Source organism: Triticum dicoccoides, chromosome 3B (genome assembly GCF_002162155.2).
Source record: "Triticum dicoccoides isolate Atlit2015 ecotype Zavitan chromosome 3B, WEW_v2.0, whole genome shotgun sequence".
NCBI lineage: Eukaryota > Viridiplantae > Streptophyta > Magnoliopsida > Poales > Poaceae > Triticum > Triticum dicoccoides.
Window position 1 is genome coordinate 273072528 of NC_041385.1, and position 16978 is coordinate 273089505.

Consider the following 16978-nt stretch of genomic DNA (forward strand, 5'->3'; position numbering starts at 1 on the left):
GATCTCTCCACTCACTGATGACCTGGCCGGGCCCAGTGACTCATTGGTGACCCGGCAGGTGGGTCAGAGGAACGTCAAGACCCGGTGGCCCAGAAGAGGGTTCATGGAAGGCCGACTCATATTATGGTGGGCTGGCTTGAGGAGCAAAGCATAAGGAATATTCCCTTACAAAGGAAGCAAGACTAGGACTCCACTTGTAATAGAGTAGTCCTAATCCTACTAGGACTACTCATGTAACCCGTGTTCCAACTTATATAAGGAGGGGCAGGGCACCCAAGAGGGACAAGTTTCACAAGTTGAGATAGACAAGTTAATAGCTCTCGAGAGAGAGGTAGCCAAAGAGCACCATGATCAATATCAATGAAGCAGGATGTAGGCTTTTACCTCCACCCGGAGGGTCCGTGCTGGGCAACCCCGATTGGCCTCGTTATGAGCCACCGTGTTTCCACTTGCTGTGGTTGATGCTATTTTTGTAAGGGCAGGATAGAGTCGCTAAATTGCCTTTACAAGTGCTGGAGGTTGTTCATAGAACGGATCATCTATTGTTTGGATAAATCAGGTTAATTCTGCCCAGTCAATTTTTAATATGTTTTTACTCTTTGAAGAACAAGCACTCTGGTTTGCAGTATTTTTTGATGCAGGAATAATTGTTCACTGCAAGAGTGATGGTAGTGTCATGGGTATATAGCTCGCGCCACCATTATCATGCGCTAGCATCTGACTGTGCCATGATGCTCGATGAATATATGTGCAAACTACCGCCTCTGCGGCCCAATCTACATCAACATGATGGGGTTAACTCGCCCATCCATACCAGCTTACAATGCCGTGGATGACTCATCTATCTGTGCCGCCTCTGATGTTGCGGTTGTCTTTACTGCCCATCTCTCACAGTCGGGTCAACATCAACTCATACGGGATCATTTATAACCCGTCGAGCCTCAACAAATTCTAGCGTTTTGCTGTTCAACTATATGCTGGTTTATATCACGGTCAAGTATGGGGAATCTCAATCCAACTCCTCAAGTCGTCTTCAGACTCGGGGCTACAAAGATATGACTTACTAAATCTTGCCAGCATTAGGAAATTAAAGAACCCTGGGTCAATTGGAGGGAAAGTAACCCGGTCTTAGGGGCTACTACTACATGGATGAAAATTTAGAGGCCATCAGAAACTTTTCAACTTAAAAAGTGCCTGGCAATTTAAAAGTTCCGGCTCAATGGAAGAGTTCCGGGTTATCAGAAAATATTACATTCAAAATCCGGTGCGAGGGAAATCTGTCTCCCACAAAGCATTGAAGCTCTCATATTCCGGTTTAAAATCCTAGCTCAAGAAGAAATTTATCTCTGACAAAGTTCAAGTTCTCAGAAAAAGTAAAGGTTGCCAAAGAGAACTTGCTGCCATGATGAGTGGTTCAAACATGGGTATCCTGCCTTATTAGATTAGCTTATTGCAAATCATTTGGGCTTCCTGCTCACTAAGCATAGCTGTGGCTACCCTTTTGATCCGGCTTACACGCCTGGTTACAAATTACATGGGGGCTTCCTGCTCACTGAGCATAGCTGTGACTACCCTTTTGATTCGGCTCACACGCCAGGTTGCAAATTACTTGGGGGCTTCCTGCCCAAGGTGAAAAGTTACCAAAGAGAACTTGCTACAATGTGCAGTTCAAACATAGGTAACCTTCCTTGATAGCTTATTATAGGTCACTTGGCAGCTTCCTATTCAAAGAATATAACTATATTTACTCTTTTGATCAGCTTGAACGCCAGGTGTGTTCACCAAAATTCCAGTTTATCCTGCCTTGTATGTCTGCCACTCCACCCATGTAATCCTGGAATGACCCATCGTAGTCTTGATAATCACTCTTATAAAGACCGTGAACTTGTCAAAGTTAAAACGATGATTGGTCATGTGAGCCCCGGCTTACAGGTTTGAATAAAGGATTAACTCGGTAGCTGTGCGGCCCATGAACAACACTTGATATTGCGGCTTGGGGGCCTATGAAAGCCTTATTTTTGTCTGATTTGGATCCATATCTTTTGTAGTGACATATGGTTTAAAATGATTCATGCCATGTAGCCTTAATACTTGTCGCTCATATTTGAGCATATCTGGGGTTTTGATAACCTGTCTTGGCTTTGGACGTTAATTCACCAGTATAATTTGATTGTGCCATTGGAATTATGCGCTATAAGTCTTTGGGCTGTCACCCTCACTGATGTGGTGATGTAAGCCGGCAATTCGAGCTGATGTTCCAGGTATGTTTTTAAATATGCGAGGTTCGATAATCCGCCCTGGCTTTTGACGTTAAGTCGCTAGTATACTTTTGATTGTGCAATTGGAATTATGTTCTTATAAATCTTTGGGTTGTCACCCTCACTGCATATGGTCATGTAAGCCAACAGTATGAGCCAATTCTATAGGTATGATTTTCCTGGTTATATAAATATGCGTGGTTTGATAACCCGCCCTGGCTTTTGACTTTAAGTCGCCAGTATGTTTAGGCTTGAATGGCCTTAATTCTAGTCTTCTCCATGATTGCAGAAGACTATATTATGTTTGGGTTGTTACCCGCCCTGGCTTTTGATGATAAGTCGCCAGGGCATATGTTGTTTAAACTTTGTGGAGAACATGCAGAGCTATGGCTTATATAAATGATTAAGTTAAGGCCCATCATCAAAATTGGTGTTTCAAAAGGGTTATCATTTCTTGATTTTTACAAAGGCTATAAGCCACCGGGTTAAAAAATCCTGGATTAGCATGGATGCCTATTAAGTCACCATCGGCCAAGAGCCACCGGGTATTTAGCTCCGGATTTACTTGTCAACGGATAAAGTATTCAAATCTTTAATAGCGAAACTTGGCTGGATTTTCGTTATGATATTGAATGATTGAGGTTTTCATACCTGGTTATATTATTCAAATCTGGAATAGCCAACATGGCTGGATTTTTTATGGTTATCAATAACCAGTATTATGATTGAGGTTTTCAAAGTCACTTTAGCGCAATGGCTATTGTTTCTTTATCAATGGATATGATTAATTCTACAATGGAAGGAATAGTCCCGAGATGCTGCAGGCAGATGATCCGACACTTGGGGGCTACATTATTCAAATCATGATTATATCAAATATGGAAGTCCCATGTCGCTTTAAGCATGCACCATGACACCTGGGGGCTAATTCAAGGCCATTTTTAACTTGCCTTATTGAAGACCCGACCCATCACATTGTGATGAGCCGGCCCTTGGGAGCTACTCATTGCTCCCGTCAAAGATCTGCAAAAGTCCCTACTCATTATTGCATTATGACTCGTCCCTTCGGGGCTACACTAGTTGAAGTTTTTATGAGCATATGGAAATTACAAGTCCTAGGTTGCTACAAGCAAGATAACCTGGTACTTAGGGGCTACATATGTGGAATATTCAGTTTATGACTAGTAACTGAGATGAACAACCCCAATTTATTCAAGGTTGCGATATTTATGTTGAAGCATGTCTTAAAGCTATCACTATGTTCCCCTCTTGAGACTTGGGGGCTTCAGGCAATTATAAAACCGGCAAGTTCTATATTTTCAGGCCGGCTGAAAATTGGATGAGTATTTCAAGACCAATATTTTTGTTAAGCATTGGGAGCTTAATCAAATGAATTATTGTTCACAATATTTCTGTGAGAAACCAATGTCAGCAAATTGATTATGAAGCTGTTCTATTGACCCGAACTTTCCAGAAGATGGAAATGACAAGGACTTAAGGATGATCAGGTGTCGGTTCAGATTTTTTTTAACCCGAAGCACGACCTATCAAATATATTCTTGTGTTTATTTTGCAGGATGAGTTTAACATGGATAAATCCACATTAAACAAGGGGCTAATGTCGGGGATATACCCCGCGGTATGACCCGGTCGGACTTGGCGACTCACTAGTGACCTGCCCTGACTTGGCGACTCACTAAGTGACCCACCCAGATCTCTCCACTCACTGATGACCCGGCCGGGCCCGGTGACTCATTGGTGACCCGACAGGTGGGTCAGAGGAGCGTCAAGACCCGGTGGCCCATAAGGCGGTTCATGGAAGGCCGGCTCATATTATGGTGGGCCGGCTTGAGGAGGAAAGCATAAGGAATATTCCCTTCGAAGGAAGCAAGACTAGGACTCCACTTGTAATAGAGTAATCCTAATCCTACTAGGACTCCTCATGTAACCTGCCCCTCCAACTTATATAAGGAGGGGAAGGGCACCCCAAGAGGGATAAGTTTCACAAGTTGAGATAGATAAGTCAATAGCTCTCGAGAGATAGGTAGCCGAAGAGCACCATGATCAATATCAATGAAGCAGGATGTAGGCTTTCACCTCCACCGTGAGGGGCCGAACCTGGTTAAAAAACCTCGCATCTCTCGTCCCACTCAACCCCTCTCAAGCTACTACATAGATGTGTTTGCCTCACGACTAAGTCCTTTCCACGAGGGCATCTGCCATGAAAAATCCACGACAGTGTCTACCTTCCATTGCATTGCTTCTAATTTATTAAATATCTTCTGCTTAGTTTACTCATCATAGTTTTGATTATCTCATGATGTCTTGTTTTTCGTACATATTACATCCTCCTATCATGTGGTTGTCTGACATCAAAGTTCAGTTCATCTGTATTACACATCAATTTGTTCTAAAGAACTATTTTGTATTACTTTTTCTTGTCGTCTTGACTTTAGATGGCACACAGAGAAATAGGAAGGAAGACAGAATGACAGGGGATGGTGTTAGTACTAAGGACCAAGGTAGTCAGAATCCCGACTCGACTCCTAGAATCCTATGACTTCACGACCCTACGGTAGCATGTCGATCCAAGTCCCACTGTGAATCTGGATCAGGTAGAATCCATGTTGAGTCGCGATCCAAATCACAGAATCCTGTACAAAACTGTAGAATCCCGGCTGCTATGGACTATGTCCGATTCTACTAATTTATCTAAGCCGTTTGTTTGGTTGTAGAAGAACAGTATGCAATTGTCCAAACCCTTTTTCACATGTCTCATGGTCCCTTATTCCCCTCCCAAGCCAAAACACTCAGCCGTCGACATCTTTGATTTGGATCTCACAAACCCTAAATCAAAACTAAGGATCGGGCTTGTCTACGGAATGAATTGGCGTGAGAAGGAGGACATGTCAAGATTGATCGGAGAAGGAGAGAAAGAGCCTTCAAGGTTCAACACATCGGGTTAGCTATACAAGTGATCGGCTATTCATGAACTCTAAAAAGACCTCCTAAGAAAATTCCGTGCATTGAAGATTGAAATTTTCTGTATATTTCCCTCTCATATGTGTGCCATACACACAAGCTAGATAGTAGGTTATCCATGAAAAGAAGTGGAATACAACTAGCATTGATGTGTACGGGTTTTTCTCTATATTTAGTGTTAAAAATCTACAGAACCCATATAAATTTCTTGTGTGGATACAAAATATCTTACTTGAGTAAATCTAGTAGAATCCTCGATTCCACGACTCGATTCTGTCTATGGAAATTTGATCCGACTCTGAATCCCGACTCTGACTACCTTGCTAAGGACACACGAAAACAGAAGTGGCCGAATAATGCAGATTCTGCTAGTACTGGTGGTGCAATAGAAGGTCAAAATCCAGTGGAAACTTATAAAAATGCGGTATCCCATGCTACACTAGCTGCAAAACTAGCCAAACAGAAACAAATAGCTGCCACCAAACAACCAGAGACAGCCCTAGTTGTTGCAATACCTTCCACAGTACCACCAGCTGCATGAGTTACTCGTGCGTCAACTGAGCTAGTAGCACGTACGCAAGCTCCCTTGCCACCTGACACTACTTCCCAAGCACTCTTGACACAAGACGAGTTGGCAATATCAGATGATCCTTGTGAGCTTCAACAACAAGAAGGTAGTTGCTGGAGTCAAGTTACAGTTGCATGCTTCTTTATATGTAGTCTCAGAGTTTGATGTACACTAACACTTCCTATGTTCATTGTTGGACTAGCACCTAGGCGCAAGAGGAAACAAACATCAGGGATATTGCTCGATAGGTTAACTAAATCTAGAGGAGGAAGAATGGAGATCCGTTTTGAGGTAGGTTTAAAAAGGCCACGTGATGCTACAGAGTCAGCCAAGTTAGTATCAGAGGCAGCGGTTGCGGTTAGGTGTCATGCACGTATCCTCCCAACATGGATTTAGTACAGGAATGACAAAGACGAAACCCAGTTCAACACCTTCCTCGACCATTTTATCTATAAGTATGGTGATGTATGGAAACTAGTAATATCGTCTTGCTCTGTCCCATACTTTCTAGGTTGCTGATAATGAGACTCCCATAATTTTCAACACATGAGGTTCAAGTTGGATAACCAAGATGATGCAACTAGACAAGCTTGCACCCATGTTTTCAAGTCTTCTCTATGACAATATCGGTATAACTTGAGGAAAAATCACTTTGAAGGTAAGGCTAACAATGAACTTGCCCAAACATCTCTAGTGGAAAATATATCGGATGAAGACTGGAGAGGCCTCGTTAAACACTGGTTTGATCCAAAGTATCAAGTACGTTATATGTATGTGATCAGATCACATGTTGAACTCCTATTTATGCATGTGCCTCACAAATCTATCTTCTTGTAGGTGAACTGTTCAAAGAACAAGGCCAACCATACTAAAGTGAAATTTTAACAGACGACAGGATCTCGTAGCTATATTGCACACTACGCGGCTCTTGTAATTAGCTGTCGTTTCACTCTTTTTGTTGTGACATATTATAAGATCTATATTGACTTGTTCCAAATGCAGAGGAAAGCATACAAGGACCAAAAATTACCTGAACCAAATGTTGTGGATATCTTCAAGGATTGTCACACCAGCAAGACGAAGGGAATGACCACACCATGCAAAACCGTTGTTGTAAGTCCTTAGTTCTCATGCCCTTTAACTACTACTTACTCTGACTAGAGCATTGAACTTCAAGGTTTGCAGCCAATGTCTATTACTCTTTTTGATTTTATACACAATTGTCTTAGCATATCATTGCACCTTACAAGGTTTAAAAGAGAGGAGTGATGTTCCTTTGATCTTGATCTGTAATCTGGTTCCGTGCTGGACTTTCCCACACAATGTTAGAATTGCCTGATTGTCTATTCTTAGTTGTTTTATGATATGAATGATGACATACTATGCTTACTGTATTATGAAGTTTCTCTCTTTATCCTTAGTTGTCAATCCGATGTGAAGAAATACACAATTCATTAGCCATGGTACATAGTCATATGTTTGGAACCTGGTTTTATTATGTACTTTGAAGTAAAATACAACTAATATTTTACATGTGTTCACCAAAATAAGTTTTGTATACAGACCAAAGCTATTTTTTCGGTTTTGCTGCCTCCTTAATATCTTCTGTTCTAGTAGTACTAATGTAAAAACTTAAATTTTTAGCAAGCTATGGAAAAAATGGTGGAACCGCCACCTTCTGAAGGTGACGAGGCAACTATAACTGCAATGTCACCTATTGCTGTAGCGGGTCAGTACCTGTCTGCTAACAGTGCCAAAAGCACGTTCCGTCGTAATACTGGGTTGGTTGTTAAGGCAATATCGTCCAATCTGCCTCATGATCAAGATATGCAAGCTCAAAACAATGTTATATCTGCGCTCCAGACACAAGTCCATTCCCTAACAGAGACCCTTTGTGAAACAAGGACATCCATTGTTCGATGTCGTCAAGATATGCATGGTTTTGAAACCAGACTATTAGACATTTCTTATGTTGTTCAGGAGCCTAGGAGAAATGAAGGCGAAGGTTATGGTGCACTATCGGATAGTATAGCATGAAAACATATCAGTCAGGTTAAACGAATTGAGCTTCTGAACTTCTGGTGGTGCATTTAGCTGCCAGACTGTTAACTTTCATGCCAACCTTCCTTTTGTTTTATGGTTGTACTTAGTTTTGTTGTGATACAAAATTTGTTCTTAACGTGTAGCCATCGGCTGAAGAAAACAGCAAGCCATTTTTGTATAGTGTAGGGTGTTCCCTATATTTGCACTGGTGGCAAACTTTGATGCCCAGTGGATGTAATATGTGCAATTGCCTTAATAGCCCAGCGTTAGTTTCAGCCTTATTTATTTCCTAGTCTTCTTTTTCCTTGGTTTGCTAGTGGCCGCAACAACCATGGCCCATATACAGACCGGGGTAACCTTGAGCCTGCTACAGGACGTAGGATCCACGGGCCTCCTACGGGTCGTTGGATAAATGGGCCTCCAACGGGCTGTTGGATAAATGGGCTTCCAACGGGCCGTAGAATCAGTAGGCCTCGGGCCGTCGGATAAATGGGTACACATGGGCCGTAAACGGGCGTAATTATTATCGGGCCAGCACGATAACGGGCCGTTAACAGGCCCGAAGAAAGCAAAGGCTTAATTCCGTCACAGGCATAATGGGTCGTTAATGGGCCAGAATATAGGACGGGCTTGAAACGGTGCTACGGGTTAACATGCCACAAACGGGCCGATTCTAACCACGGGCGGAATTTGGCAAATTAGGGGAACATGCCACTAACGGGCCGGAAGTAATCAAGGGCTAGAAAGGATCCCAAGAATATATGGGCCATCAGTAGACTGAAAGCTAACACGGGCTGGAAACGGCCCATGAAAATCATGGGTCGTTAATGGGTACAAAGAAATTTACTATTCATTATAGGCCAGAGTCACCATGGGCCACTGAAGGGCCTAAAGGTACGGATGGCCTCATATGGGCCGAAAGACGTCGTGGGCCATACATGGGCCGAAACTAAAATGAGCTGGTGTTATATTCATCGGCCCACATGACGCTGTTTGGCCGATTTCAGGAAGACCCTAATGGGCCGTGAGTTACCGGGCCATAAAATGGGTTATATGCGAACATACCATTAACACGCTTTTCATGGGCTGGCCCGCTAACTTTTGACCAAGTCAAACGGGCCGGCCTTTGTAAGCTAAATGGGCTAGTGTTGGGCCTTCACATGTGTCGACATATCATGGGCACCTATCTAACCCAATGACGAGCTGAGACGTGTTTCCTTCAGCCAATGAGAATTTTACACGCGAAAAATCACCATTGGTCCGGGTTGTTAACGGTTTATCGGATCAAAAACCGGACCCGATAGCTGAACGACACCTACTTACCATCACGGACCTACTGCATGAACCCTAGCTACATGTCGTAGAAGTATGCTAGGGTTCATGCAGCTGTGGGCTTTGGTGCAGGTGCGCATGGAGGTGCGGATTGGAGAATCCTCCTCGCATGTTCCCGATGCCTCACCTAGCCAATACCCGCGAGAGACGAGGCCACTCGTCATTGGACAAGAAAAGCAACCATCCGGTGAAAACCAGAATTACCTAAGGTAACCGAGGTGAAGATCAGACGGCTGAGACTTAAAACGAATAGGATCAGATGGCCAGCGAAGGGCCAATCTGGGGGAGCGCCCGGGAACCAAGTTGGCTTGCAATCTTATAGGTTAGAATATGAACACAATCCTTCCCTGTAGAAAAAAATAGAACACAATCCTTATGAATCTAGCACCTCTATTCCTACGACACAAATGCTCGCCATAGAAAAGAAATCATGTAGGGATCCTTAACAATTCCTCCAAAATGAATAAGCCATAAAGGTAAACATATATTAATTCATCTCATCCATACTCATTACTCCAACGACGACAAGAAAAGTCAAATTTCAAAAAGAAAAACAAGAAAAGTCACATAATTTCACCTCATCCATCCTTATTACTCCGACAAAAACATACCATACATACAATTTTTTGCAATATCATCAACCCTAATCCCATGAACCAATCACTATCTTATGTAAGTAACTCATCGAGTAGTCGGATGTCAAGATACAAATCGAAGGTTTCTTCCTTCTCTGAAATAGGCTTTCGCCCCCCTATAAATAAAAGCACAAACTGAATAAAGTACACAACCGAACGATACAAGGTGATAAGATAGCCCTCTTACAAAGCAAATCCTAGGTTACCCGGACCATGAAGAAGACAAGCAACTATGCTACCAAAGGAGAACACAAGAGAAACTAAAAACAACCCCACGCAACACACTAGGACACCTAAGCTCCTAGACAACGCCCCCAAGACGGATAACAGCGCAGAACATCATCGCTGCCTAGCCCCACTGGGCAAGGCTCTTCACCCGAAACTCTGACGCAAAGAGGAGATCCACGATGTTGTCTTCAAGAAGAGAACGGCGCCCGCAAATGTCACCGGCGCCAGTGCAAAATCATGGAGCTTTCACTCGGCACCCCACCCATGTCACCGAGGCCCCATGGCAAATGCGATGTGCCCAGACCCCAGATCCAGAGCTGGGCGACGTACAACAGAGGATGCGCCCGAGCCACCAACCCCTACCCCGCTCGTTGCCCGTACAACCAAGATGTGAGCCACCACCGCCGCCATGGTGCCTGCCGGAGAGCCAACCATGCAAACCGCCATCCAGAGCCGCCGCCCCGACATCCATGTCCGAGACCTCACCCACCACCCACACTACAGAGTACCAGCCATGGCAGGAAGAGTAGAAGGCCACACCTTTCACTCCTAGCCCAACATGAGTTATGGAGGCTGGACCGGCACCACCACTATGGGGGCCCAGCCAATCCTGGTGGACAAGGGGAGACACACCCTGTGACTCCCGACAGCCGTCGCCGAACACACTAGCATGACGTCATTTCCATGGCCCTCGACTCTGTGTTACCCGATAGTACCGTGAAGTCTCGACCACCACCAACGACCACCGCACCCACGGAGGGCCGGACCTCCCCGCCCGCAAACACAACCCGGATCAAGCCCAATCTCACCTACCCGGAGCAGCAACTCCGACACGCCTCGTGAAGGACATATGCCCTAGAGGCAATAATATCGTTATTATTCATGCTATAATTGCATTAACCGGAAACTTAGTACATGTGTGAATACATAGACAAAACAGAGTGTCCCTAGTATGCCTCTACTTGACTAGCTCGTTAATAAAAGATGGTTATGTTTCCTCACCATAGACATGTGTTGTCATTTGATAAATGGGATCACATCATTAGGAGAATGATGTGATGGACAAGACCCATCCGTTATCTTAGCATTATGATCATTACAGTTTCATAGCTACTGCTTTCTTCATGACTTATACATGTTCCTCAGACTATGAGATTATGAAACTCCCGAATACCGGAGGAACACCTTGTGTGCTATCAGATGTCACAACATAACTGGGTGATTATAAAGATGCTCTACAGGTGTCTCCGAAGGTGTTTGTTGGGTTGGCATAGATCGAGATTAGGATTTTTCACTCCGTGTTTCGGAGAGGTATCTCTAGGCCCTCTTGATAATGCTCATCACTATAAGCCCTGCAAGAATTGTAACTAATGAGTTAGTTGCGGGATGAAGTATTACAGAACGAGTAAAGAGACTTGCCGGTAACAAGACTGAACTAGGTATGATGATACCGACGATCGGATCTCGGGCAAGTAACAAGTAACATACCGATGACAAAGGGAAAACCGTATGTTGTTATGCAGTTTGACCAATAAAGATCTTCGTAGAATATGTAGGGACCAATATGAGCATCCAGGTTCCGCTCTTGGTTATTGATCGTAAGTGAGTCTCAGTCATGTCTACATAGTTCTCGAACCCGTAGGGTCCGCACACTTAATGTTCGATGATGATGTATTATGAGTTTATGTGTTTTGATGTATCGAAGGTTGTTTAGAGTCACAGGATGTGATCACAGACAAGACAAGGAGTATTGAAATGGTCGAGGCATAAAGGTTGATATATTGGAAGGCTATGTTTGGACACCGGAAAGGTTTCGAGTGGTTCTGGCATTTTTCCGGAGTACCGGGAGGTTACCGGAACCCCCGGGGGAGTTAATGGGCCTTAATAGGCCATGGTGGGAGAGAGGAGGAGGCGGCCAAGGTGGGGGTTCCCCCCCATGCCCAATCCGAATTGGGAGGGGGGCGGCCCCCCTTTCCTTCTCTCCCTCTCCCTCTTCCTTCTTCTCCTACTCCAACTAGGGAAGGGGGGAAACCTACTCCTACTAGGAGTAGGACTCCCCCCTTGGGCGCACCATAGGAGGGTCGGCCCTCCCCTCCTCCACTCCTTTATATACGGGAGAGGGGGGCACCCCATAGACACACAAGTTGATCAAGTTGATCTTTTAGCCGTGTGTAGTGCCCCCTCCACAGTTACACACCTCGGTCATATCGTCGTATTGCTTAGGCGAAGCCCTGTGCCGGTAAATTCATCATCACTGTCACCACGCCGTCGTGCTGACGGAACTCTCCCTCGTCGTCAACTGGATCTAGAGTTTGAGGGACGTCATCGAGCTGAACGTGTGCTGAACGCGGAGGTACCGTACGTTCGGTACTTGGATCGATTGGATCGCGAGGACGTTCGACTACATCAACCGCGTTACTTAACCCTTGTGCTTTCGGTCTACGAGGGTACGTGGACACACTCTGCCCTCTCATTGCTATGCATCACATAGATAGATCTTGCGTGATCGTAGGAATTTTTTTGAAATTACTGCGTTGCCCAACAGTGGCATCCAAGCCAGGTCTATATGTAGATGTTATATGCACAAGTAGAACACAAAGAGTTGTAGGCGATAGTAGTCATACTACTTACCAGCATGTCATACTTTTATTTGGCGGTATTGTTGGATGAAGCGTCCCAGACCGACATTACATGACCGCGTTCATGAGACTAGTTCTACCGACATGCTGCGCACACAGGTGGCTAGTGGGTGTCTGTTTCTCCAGCTTTAGTTGAATCGAGTGTGGCAATGCCCTGTCCTTGTTGAAGGTTAAAACAACACACTTGACAAAAAAACGTTGTGGTTTTGATGCGTAGGTAAGAACGGTTCTTGCTAGAAGCCCGTAGCAGCCACGTAAAACTTGCAACAACAAAGTAGAGGACGTCTAACTTGTTTTTGCAGGGCTTGCTGTGATGTGATATGGTCAAGGCATGATGTGATATAAATTGTTGTATGAGATGATCATGTTTTGTAACAAAGTTATCGGCAACTGGCAAGAGCCATATGGTTGTCGCTTTATTGTATGCAATGCAATCGCCATGTAATTGTTTTACTTTATCACTAAGCGGTAGCGATAATCGTAGTAACAATATTTGGCGAGACGTCAACGATGCTACGATGGAGATCAAGGTGTCGCGCCGGTGACGATGGAGATCATGACGATGCTTCGGTGATGGAGATCATGAGCACAAGATGATGATGGCCATATCATATCACATATTTTGATTGCATGTGATGTTTATCTTTTATGCATCTTATTTTGCTTAGTACGGCGGTAGCATTATAAGGTGATCCCTTACTAAATTTCAAGGTATAAGTGTTCTCCCTGAGTATCCACCGTTGCCACAGTTCTTCGTGCTGCGACACCACGTGATGATCAAGTGTGATAGGCTCTACATTCACATACAACGGGTGCAAGCCAATTTTGCACACGCAGAATACTCAGGTTAAACTTGACGATCCTAGCATATGCAGATATGGCCTCGGAACACTAGAGACCGAAAGGTCGAGCATGAATCATATAGTAGATATGATCAACATAGTGATGTTCACCATTGAAAACTATTCCATCTCACGTGCACCCATTGTATGTGAACGTAGAGCCTATCACACATGATCATCACGTGGTGTCTCAGCACGAAGAACTGTGGCAACGGTGCATACTCAGGGAGAACACTTATACCTTGAAATTTAGTAAGGGATCATCTTATAATGCTACCGCCATACTAAGCAAAATAAGATGCATAAAATATAAACATCACATGCAATCAAAATATGTGATATGATATGGCCATCATCATCTTGTGCTCATGATCCCCATCACTGATGCATCGTCATGATCTCCATCGTCACCGGCGTGACACCTTGATCTCCATCGTAGCATCACTGTTGTCTCGCCAAATATTGTTACTACGATTATCGCTACCGCTTAGTGATAAAGTGAAACAATTACATGGTGATTGCATTGCATACAATAAAGCGACAACCATATGGCTCTGCCAGTTGCCGATAACTTTGTTACAAAACATGATCATCTCATACAACAATTTATATCACATCATGCCTTGACCATATCACATCACAGCAAGCCCTGCAAAAACAAGTTAGACGTCCTCTACTTTGTTGTTGCAAGTTTTACGTGGCTGTTATGGTGTTGTGGTTCTAAGTCTGACAGTAATGTAGGGGGGTACTAAGGGGAGGCAAGATCCTAGCTATGGAGTAGTTGTGCACACAAGAGATTTACGAGTTCAGGCCCTTCTCGGAAGAAGTAACATCCTTACGTCTCGGAGCCCGGAGGCGGTCGACTGGATTATATGTGTGAGAGTTACAGGGGTGCGAACCCTTCTGCCAGTGGAGGGGGGTGGATTATATAGAGGATGCCAAGACCCCAGCCAGCCCACATAGTGGAGGGTTAAAGTACATTAAGGCCTGGCGTTACTGGTAACGCCTTACATAAAGTGTCATCATGACCATAAAGACTACTTAATTACAGACCGTTTGGATACAGAGTAGACCTTGAACTCCTGGTGGTCGAGTGAGTCTTCATGATCGAGTGTCTTCCAGTCATTCGAGTGGGGTCCCTCTAGGTCGACTAGAAGATGGCTTCATCTAAAGATGTCCTCGGGGAGGCTACCTTAGACAGGTCCATGACCCTACCCTAGGTATATGACTTCATCATTGGCCCCCGAATGGATCGAGGTTTGAGTGAGGAAGGGGTTGAGAATTCTTCTGACTCCTCTTTCTATGTTAGGAGTACGTCTTGTTCTGGATCAAATGACCGTAGGTGACGGTATCAACTTCTTTTTCAATCGCCTTGATCCATTCTGGATGTAGGTCGAGTGATCTTCTACACTTGGAGATCTCCGAGCAACGGATCGCAGGAGATCTTCCGTCTGACAAGTTGCCCTGCGGTTAGCGGATTTAGTGGGATCCGAATCTCGGAAGCGCGCGAAGCGGAGAAGGCCGCGGTACTCGGACAGGATAAGACAGAGATGCCTCAATTCCCGCACCTCCTTTTTCGCCACATATCCCTCGCGCGACTTTTTCAGGATTTGACAGGATTGCCCGGGTCCACCAGTCAGTCACTCGGAAGCGCCTCCATATAAGGAACCGGGCAGAGGTTTTTGAACAGTGCTCCCCCATTTTCCCCTCTCCCGTCTTCAAATTCATCCGCTGCTCTTGCCATCTGTTCAACACCGTTGCTCCGTACCAGCCTCGTCGGCGACAATGGTAAAGGAGAAGACGGCGGCTTTGGAGCGGGCGAAGAAGGCAACGGCGCAGGCGAAGGGGAGAGCGACCAGTCGGGGTGGATCCTCGTTGCGGTCCCGCGTGCCACAAGGTTGGATCCAAGGGGATTGGATCCGCTCGACCATCACCCAGAAGGATCTCGACGACCATGCCAACAAGGGGCTGATCGAGCATGGAGCAGCGAGGCTTCCGGGGGCGGAGTGGCAGCCGCAGCCGCAGGAGGGTGAGTGCGTCCTCCTAGCGACTCATGTCGATCGTGGATTTTCTTTGCCACCACATCTTTTCTTTCGGGGGTTTCTGAACTTCTTCGGGGCTCAGCTCCACCACTTCATACCCAATTCCATTGCCTATCTCGCCGCTTTCGTGTCTCTGTGCGAAAACTTCTTGGGTTGTCGGCCGCACTGGGGCCTTTTCAAACACATATTCACTTGTCGCTCTCAGACGGTGAAAAAGGCTAATCCAAATGACGAGAGAACCCAAGTAATCCAGATGTGTGGGGGTCTTGGGGTCCAGATGAGGAGTGAGAGTGCTTTTCCGGCTATGACCCTTCCCGAGTCAGTTAGAGGGTGGTAGTCGACCTGGTTCTACTGCCGAGACCAGTCGACGCCAGGGCAGTCGACTGGGCTCCCTCCCTTCTCCATGAGTCGAGTGAACAAGCCGTCTTCTCTGAAAGTAGTTCCGGAGGAGAAGGCTCAGGTTAAAATGTTGATGGAGCGGGTAGTCCAACTCATTCGGGATGGTGTGACTGGCATGGATCTTTTGGAGGTTTTCCTTCGACGGCATATCCAGCCACTCCAGTACTGGGGCCACCCGATGTGGTTGTACTCTAGTACTGAAGACACCACTCGGGTCCACCCAGAAGAGGTCGACGATGTCACACTGGAGAGGTGGATGACTGCCATCACAGGGAAAAAGGACAACCCTCGTGGGGCCAGGAGGATCCCGCCACTCGACCAATCTTATGAGGCAGACAAGGTATGACCACTTATCTCCGATTGTAATCATGTTCCGTCCATTCTGTTTCGTTGCAGATCAGTCGTTCGACTTTTTCTTGTTTGTTGTCTTTCAGGCTACCATTGAGTTGTATCGATGCCCAACGGGGCGCAAGCACAGACCGAGGAGGAGGAAGGAAGTGGAGGTGAAAGTCAGGAGGAGTGGGAATCGGATGGCGATGAGGGTGATGAAGATGCAGGCTCCGATGAGGAGGAGGAGGAGGAGGAAGAGGAGGAGGAAGTTGCGCCTCCCCGTTCTGAAAGAAGGTCCAAGCTTGCTCATGACCCTGCGGTCGAGCGCGGGAAGGGGGCCACACCTGCTGTGCAATCGACCAAGCGTCCTAGGACGACCTCTCCGGCGCCGACTGAGAAAGCGCCGAAGCAGTCTCGAGTGGTGCCGTCGAGGCCGACGAAGGCTTTGCCGAAAATGAAGATGGTGATTCCCACTATTTTTGGGTAATGACACAGCTCGTGTCCTCTTGTTTCTCATGGATTTATTCTTGGTCGATTCGTTAGCTAGTCGACTGATTTCTGAAACTGCAGTGCTGCTACTTCTGATACCTCGGCCAGACCTGATGATCAAGAAATGGAGGATGCTGTCACTTCCAACCCTAGTATGACCTTTGAAGTTTCATTTTCAGTCGGTGGGATCT